This window comes from Onychomys torridus, chromosome 6 (assembly GCF_903995425.1).
Source record: "Onychomys torridus chromosome 6, mOncTor1.1, whole genome shotgun sequence".
Classification (NCBI taxonomy): Eukaryota; Metazoa; Chordata; class Mammalia; order Rodentia; family Cricetidae; genus Onychomys; species Onychomys torridus.
The window spans coordinates 89,141,155-89,149,043 of NC_050448.1; the positions used below are offsets into that span (position 1 = coordinate 89,141,155).

The following is a 7,889-nucleotide window of genomic DNA, read 5'->3' on the forward strand; positions in this document are numbered from 1 at the left end:
TTTTAATTTATTATTATTTTTAGATGCCTGTTTATATTATAATGTGAAAGAGAAAGGGTATGGATTTGGGTGGGTGGAGAAGTGGAGAGGAATTGAGGGAGGAGAGATGATAATCAGAAAATATTGCATGACAAAAATTATTTTCAATAAAAAAATGTAAAATAAAATAAGAAAAAAATAGTGAATGAAAAATGTTATGCACATGACTAAGACATTACATATTTACTATTTATCAATTAAATGAATATTTATTGGAGCCCCTATATTGAACATCAGGCCGTTTTGGGATATACAAATCAAAAGAATGTTGTTAGACATGAAAATGTGAATGAAAGATGACTAAATAAAGGTCCTTCATAAGACTATTATCTCATTTGAGAAACTACATGTAATAAAAACAATCACAAAAAGTAGGTATCAATTTGAGTTCAGTGAAGAATGTAAATCCTTTCAGGCTGCCAACCAGAATATTTTTAAAAAAATAAGTCAAAGAATTTATAGCATAGAAAAATCCTGAAATGGCAAGGATGGAATTCAGCAGCAATCACTGTTGTCCAGTGCCTAAGGTGTTTTGCTGATGTTTTGCTCCATGGACTGTCATTCTGTCCTCCTTGCCAAAATTGTATCTCATCCACAAGATGGTGGCTACAGGCTTGGCATCTTGTGTGGGGATTTTTTTTTTTTATTTAAAAAAGCTGCATATTTATTTTGATTTCTGACTCTGTGCTTGTGCATTCAACACCTTCACAACAATTTTCTGCTCCTCAATAAGGAAAGCCCACTTGATCCTGTCACGGACACACTTGGCACACATGGACCTACCTTAGGCCCTACTGACATGCTTCTTTGTCTTAGACAACCTCATAAGGACTTTTGGTCTCACAGCACGAACCCCTCAAAGCCTGCCTGGGCACACACTGCATGCGGATTTAGGTGCTTTTCCAACCTTCTTGGTATAAAGGTAAACAATCCTGTTGCCAGGGGTTCGAGACAGCCTAGTTTTGTTAGAGGCTGTGTTTTCGGAAAGCCTACGATGGTGTGTCAAACGCTGGGCCATTCTGAGTGCCTCTAAGCACCATGCGCGGAAGAGGAAGAGGAAAGCTTGTGTGGGAATTTTAACTATCTTGGTATATTCTAAACTCCAAAACTTACATTGCTAGGAGCAAAACAGAGAAGAGAGTAACTTTGCATTTAGTGTGCAGATCACAGAAAAAGCATGTCAGAAACATGGGAATGTGGCCTTCCACTCTCCAGTCTTTGCAGCTACAAAGTCAACATAAATTGTGTAGAAAATAGTTTTCTTTGCATGTTCCTTATATTACACTTATTTAATTATTGTGTGTTTGGAAAGAAAAGAAAGCACGTGCCAGTGCACATATTTGGAAGTTAGAGGACAATATGTAGATATTCCATTTCTTCTTTCACTATTTGGTTCTGAGAGAGTGAACTCAGGTCATCAGGCTTGACAGTCAGTGCCTTTACCTGCTGAATCGTCCCTTTTAACATTTCTAAAATCTGTTTCAGGGATTCTCATAAAAAAATGCTATTCCAAACTCAGCATTGGTCCCTTCACAGGCAAATATAGCAAGTCATGTTTCTAGATGGATTTAAATGTTCAGATTTACAAGCTCATGAGTTCAGGAAGAATAGTATAAGGACATAGGTATTCATGAGATTAGATGGCATAGCTCCTAGAAGACTTTCTGAAAGAATAATCACACTGTGGCCAGGTATGATATGTCCTCTGTGGATTATGTGGAGGAAGCTAGTTCTCCAGTATAGCAGAATTGAGGTATAGGAAATTTAAAAGGTGGACCCTTTCCGAAATGAATAAGGCCATGGAGCCTCTAGGTCATGAGTGGATTAATGCCTCTCAATAGAACTGGGTTTCTTATGTTTGAATGCAATGTGATTATCACACAAAGAGTAAGTTTATCTTTCCCCAGTATCTTGCTTTCTATCTTGCCATAGAACCTTTCTGTTCGTCTTCTGGATGCAGCAAGTTTCTTTCCATTTGTTGCTGTGTTGTGATGTAGACCGGGAATCTTTACTAGAACTCTGTGAGCCATGCTATTTGGAAACTCCAGACACCAGACGTGTAAGCTATGAGCTTTATATCATTTTTCCTTTAAAACAATTCAGCTCTGGGTATTTTGTGATGTAATTATTATCATAATTAAGTATGCCTGGTACTATTCAGTAGGCAGAGTGTCCTGAGCTATGTAAGAGTGGAGAAATCCATCTCCTCCAGGGCCAAGACTCCCCTGGGGATTCATTTCAACCTGGTGGATTCAGTACAGGCAGGTCCAGTCCCCTCCTTCCAGGCTGAGCAAAGTGTCACTGTGTAAGCCCAAGTGGGAATGGAGGGGAGGGGATTGGGGGGAAGGTGGGGGGAGGGGTAGGAGGGAGAAGGACAGGGGAACCCATGGCTGATGTGTAAAATTAAAACACAAATATAATTTTAAAAAGAAGAAAAGAAAAAAGAGTGGGGAAACCAAGGCCGAACACAAAGGCAGCATGTGAGAAGGTGTCTGTTCATTCCCTAAGTCAACTTTTGTCAAGGTCTTTTTTCATAGCAATAGACATGAAATTGGACCAATGTATTTTTGAAATTCCTTTTTTTTTTTTTTTTTTTTTTTTTGGTTTTTCGAGATAGGGTTTCTCTGTGTAGTTTTGCGCCTTTCCTGAACTCGCTTTGGAGACCAGGCTGGCCTCGAACTCACAGAGATCCGCCTGCCTCTGCCTCCCGAGTGCTGGGATTAAAGGCATGCTCCACCACCGCCCGGCAGCAATTAAAACTTTGAAATTCTTAAATCACAAAAATTGATGCAATCTGTGAGTGTGATTTAGTCTGCTGACAAATGCTTTAAAGTATTGATTGGATTTATACTTATTGAAGTCATGTTTGTGCAAACCACTTGCTAAAATGTGTGTATATCCCCATCACAATTGATACTTTAGGCAATGATACTTTAGAGATCCACTTAAATTTTTCCACTTGTTCTTCACAGAAAAATACTCTATGTTGACATTCTACTAAGTACAAAAAGCTAAGAAATCCTGTTCTGTTCTAACTGTAGACTACAGTAGCAAAGGTGTAGATTATATGGGTCATACAAATAGATAATTCATTACAAGCCAGTTTACTATACAGGGTAGCATATGACTTCTCTAAGCCATTGCCTAGTTTTATGTATCATCTGGCTCATCTCCTGAGTGAACTCGACCCCACTCAGCTCCTGAATTTTATTGCCTCATTAATCATGCTGAAAGATGAAAATTGCTAGAAATTGCCTCTTAAATTCTAATTGTTCTAAATGATAGTATTTCTTAACCAAATTGAGTGGACTTTTAAAAATATTTGCATTTAAAATTTTGTATTTAAATTCTCTGGTTTTGCAAAATCTTTGAATTAAGGTTTCTTTTAGTTTATAAGTTTATGATAGGCTAACAGATTAGAAAAAAGTTTTTAACTTACATAGCTGTTGTTAATTTCTAACATGAAAATTTCTCTTCCATGTGTTTACATAATTTATATAGTATTCTGCTGTCTTTACATTAATGCTTTTAACTGAAATGGATTTATATCACGTCCCCAATCTTTCCTCTCCCCAGTCCCTCCCATGAGCCTATCCAATGCCCTCTGCTCTCAAGATAGCCTCTTTTCCTTTAATTATATTTGTCACATGTGTGTGCACAAATATATAAAACTATATAATATAACTATATAATATAAAGTTTTCTAGGTCTGTTTTTATTGGTGTGTATATGGTTTCAAGGCTCACCACTCTGCATTTGGCAACCCATAATCGGGTTCATCCATAGAGAAGAGGATGCTTCTCTTCCCAGAAGTCATTAGTTGCCTATAATTCTTTGTTTAGGAGTAGGACATTGCCTGGGTACAGCCCTGGCTTGGCTTCAGGTCCTGAGACAGGAAAGGGGTGTCCGTGTAAGAAAATCTTCTGACCACCAAGTGGGTTGTGCTCAAGTGGCCCCAAATAACTCAGGCCATCTTTTCTGTGCTTAAACAGAGTTTTTCTTACCAGGGTAACACGAACTATTACTGGCTTCTATTTTTAACTTTAAAAAGTACATCACAATTTAAGGAATACATCATTATTATTATGAAAGCCCCTCTTTTCCCCCTTTTTGCTTTCTCAGATATACTTTCCCACCCCAAAGAACCTTATTCTAGACATAGAGTTCAGCATTTTTTTTCAGACTTAACTAAATATTGAGCCGGACCCACCCTGCTCTTGCACCACTTATGTTAGCCGACGGCTACTCATGGTTACAAAGTTAAAAAGTAATAGACATGAGCACAATATTCAAATACAGATAATTCTTTCATGTCTGCAAGATATATTTTATATAGTTCCCTTTTCTACAAGAGGGTCTCATGTCTCAGTCTCTCTGTAAAAGGCAGACCTTGATAAAGCACTCTTTTCCCATCTCACTATACCATAGTTTTTCCACCAATATAAGCTCCTGTGTATGGTAAAGATGGATCTATCCATCCCACATTTTACATTGTATTTTTTCCTCTTGGAGCATACCAGATGCTACCAATGATTCTGTGTTTGATGTCCAGAGAACTTACTCTCAACAGTTGGCACCATTTGTATTCCTGAGGCTTTCTTCCTAGTGTGTATATGCATGCCCTTCTCTTCTTTCCCGAACTGGGAAACATGGTTAATGTTCTAAGGATTGTTTTCTCATATGTACCTAACTACCTCCAGTGAGTCAGAAAAATTTCCAGGGTTGGGATTTATAGTTAGCAATTCCAAATAAGAGATTTAAGAAACAGTAACCCCCTGCTGAATCTTAGGGGGAAATGTTTGAAAAAGAATAGTTTTCAGGGGAAATGATAGCTGTTGCCTGTGTGACTGACAAAGGAAAACTAAAAACTACCCAAAGAATCACCAATATAATGAAAGAGAAAAGAGCCTGCAAGCTGCAGGAATTTGGCAAATTTCTACACTGTCCTATGGACTACTGGTCCTTGCCAAGTGATAGTCTGCGTCCACAGATGGCTTGCCCCAAGGAAATTCATTGGACAGGTAGTCATATGCTGATCCAAGACCAGACTACATGGCTCCCAATAGGACACAGTGAAATGTCCCCCCTTGTACATTAACATTTTAATATATATTAACAGTCTCATTACATTAACTGATATTGCTGTTTCTCAAGTCTGGTTTATGCGAGCATTTCTAGGAGAGACTGTTTCACAGCAGGCTTCCCAGTATGCTGCCTCACAATATCTCTGCCTCCTTTTCTGCGATGTTGCTTGAGATGTAGAAGTTGTAATATAGATGTATCAGTTGGGTCTGGGGTAGCTATAATTCAGTGATCTTCACGTTGTGTCCAGCAGTTATGGTTGTCTGTGATTGTCTCCATTTCTGTAAAGATAGGCTTCTTTGGTGAGATGTGGCAGCTGCAAGTATCCGTGGCTTTAAAGATAAGATTTAGAATGTAGTAAGGAACTGAGCTATTCTGGCAGAGTCGTGGCAGTAGATTCGTTTCTAAAGACCATGACATCTCTTGTCCTGTGAATGCAGCTAGGTTTCTAGTACCAGGAATAATTTCTCGTCAGTTAAGTGGAACACAAATCTAATTAATTATACAAGTGTTAGTTACCACCAACATGTAATTGCCACATTTTTCACTTTTGTGACTATTTTGCCTCATTGATGATTACTGTGGTTCATAAGTGTTGCAGTTCACTAGGAATATTTAACTGCTTCGGTCACATAGCAGCTTGTATGCTATTTTCTTGGAACATAAAAGCTAGACCACAGAAAGGAGACTTTTGTGTCATTTCCAATTCTAGTCATCTGAGTCATGTATCCTAAGTGTGTGGTGTCTTCAGCAAAGGAACATTAATAAATTATATTGTTTTAGGAGTCACTTGGACTACTCTGCCTTCTGTCTTTTGCTAGAATTATTGTGAGTGTGTGATTCTTGTGGGAAGCATTCTTAGCCCATATGGCTTAAGTTCCTTCAGAATTAAGACCAGTAACTGACAGCTGAGACTTCATAAACTGAAGAAAAAAACTTTTGTACAGATAAGGAAATAAGCAGCTGAGTGAAAAAGCTCAGAAAATGAAGAGGGAGAATATTTGCAGCTGTACATCAGACAAAGGGTAAATAACCATACAGGCAAATAGCTGAAGAAGTAAAGTTTCAAGGAAACAAATGATCCAATAAAGAATGGGCTTGGAGCAGAAGACATAAAAATGGCTGAGTAGTATCCCAAAAGGTGTTCATTATCCTTAGCAGTCAGAGAAATGTTAATTAAAACAACCTTGAGATTTAATCTCTCCTCAGTCTGAATGTTCAAGACCAACAAAACACTTGACAGCAAATGGTTACAAGGTTGTGGAGAAAGAGGTACAGTTGTTGTGAATGCCAGTTGTTACATCATTCTGTAAGCAGTGCAAAAATCTAAAATTAAATCTTCCATATGAACCACTACTTTGTTTATGCCTGAAGGACTTGATATCCTACTCCACAGTGACTTGCTTGGCAATTTTCATTGCCACCATAGTCACAATACCAGGAATGGAAATAACATACTGTCCTTCAACAGATGAATGAATAATGAAAATGTAACATCCATATACAATGGAATATTATTCGGCTGTAAAGAAATGTGAAATCATGAAATTTGCAGTTAAATGAATAGAACTGGAAAAAATATACTGAGATTGATAATCCAGACCCATAAATACAAGCTCCACATGTTCTCTCTCATCTGTAATTCTTAGCTCCACCTCCTCAGATGTGGGTATAAAACCTGGAATAATCACAGTTAATTATAAAGGTATAAATGGAGCATAGGTGGGAAGATTTGGAAGAGTAATAGCTGGGTACAAATGATATGAAGTGGGAAATGAAATCACAAGAGGCCCCAGTTTGGAAGGTCAAAGGAAACCTATACAGAAGAAGAAAGGACAAATGACATCTAAGTTCTTTGATAAAGCCTTAGTGAATCATATTATTTTGTATTTACCTGAAATTATTCACAATACATATATTGAATGAGAGAGAGAGAGAGAGAGAGAGAGAGAGAGAGAGAGAGAAGTACAATTAATTTTTAAGCAAAGGAAAAGTTACCAAAGAAGTATTATCTTTTATTTTGTTTGGTTTAAATCACAAACTAACAACTTATTTTAACAATTTCATTTCTATAATTAAATTTTTAAAAAATGTTTGTAATTTTTTATTTTGTTATATCCTAATTGGTTAGGCATGTTCTGTAATTTTCAAATATGTAAAATAATATAAAAATTTATTTTCAAGTCTTCAAAGAATAAAAAAATCATATACATCATTAAATACTTTGAGATTTTTTTACTCCCTATAGAGGGTTTCACAGATATAAAAGCTGAAATACATTTACACTCTTTTTTTTTGGTTTTTGAGACAGAGTTTCTCTGTGTAGCTTTGAAGCCTGTCCTGGAACTCACTTTGTAGACCAGGCTAGCCTCAAAATCACAGAGATCTGCATGCCTCTGCCTCCTGAGTGCTGCAATTAAAGGTGTGCATCACCACTGCCTGGCTTTTGGTTTTTTGTTGTTTGTTTGTTTGTTTGTTTGTTTGTTTTGTTTTGATGCATTTATACTCCAACAGCCACGTAATTACAGTTTATTTTGTTATTTAGGAAGTAGCTATGTTTCACTTTGTGCTATAGAAAAGAGAATGGAGAATAATCATTAAACACTGTCCTTATGCTTACTAATGTAAAATGTACAACAGTGCATATACTTTGGTTGGTTGTGTGCTTTTACTTAAGTAAATACTACTTCTGGATATAGATTTTTCAAATATTCTCTTTGAAGAGCTTTGTGGTAATAATTTCAGATTTACTAAATAGTAATTTCTCA

General features: G+C 36.9%; 1 pseudogene; it reads right to left on the reverse strand.

The window, feature by feature from the left end:
- Positions 1-703: 703 nt before the first annotated feature.
- LOC118586323 lies at positions 704-1,057 on the reverse strand (annotated as a pseudogene).
- Positions 1,058-7,889: the final 6,832 nt, after the last annotated feature.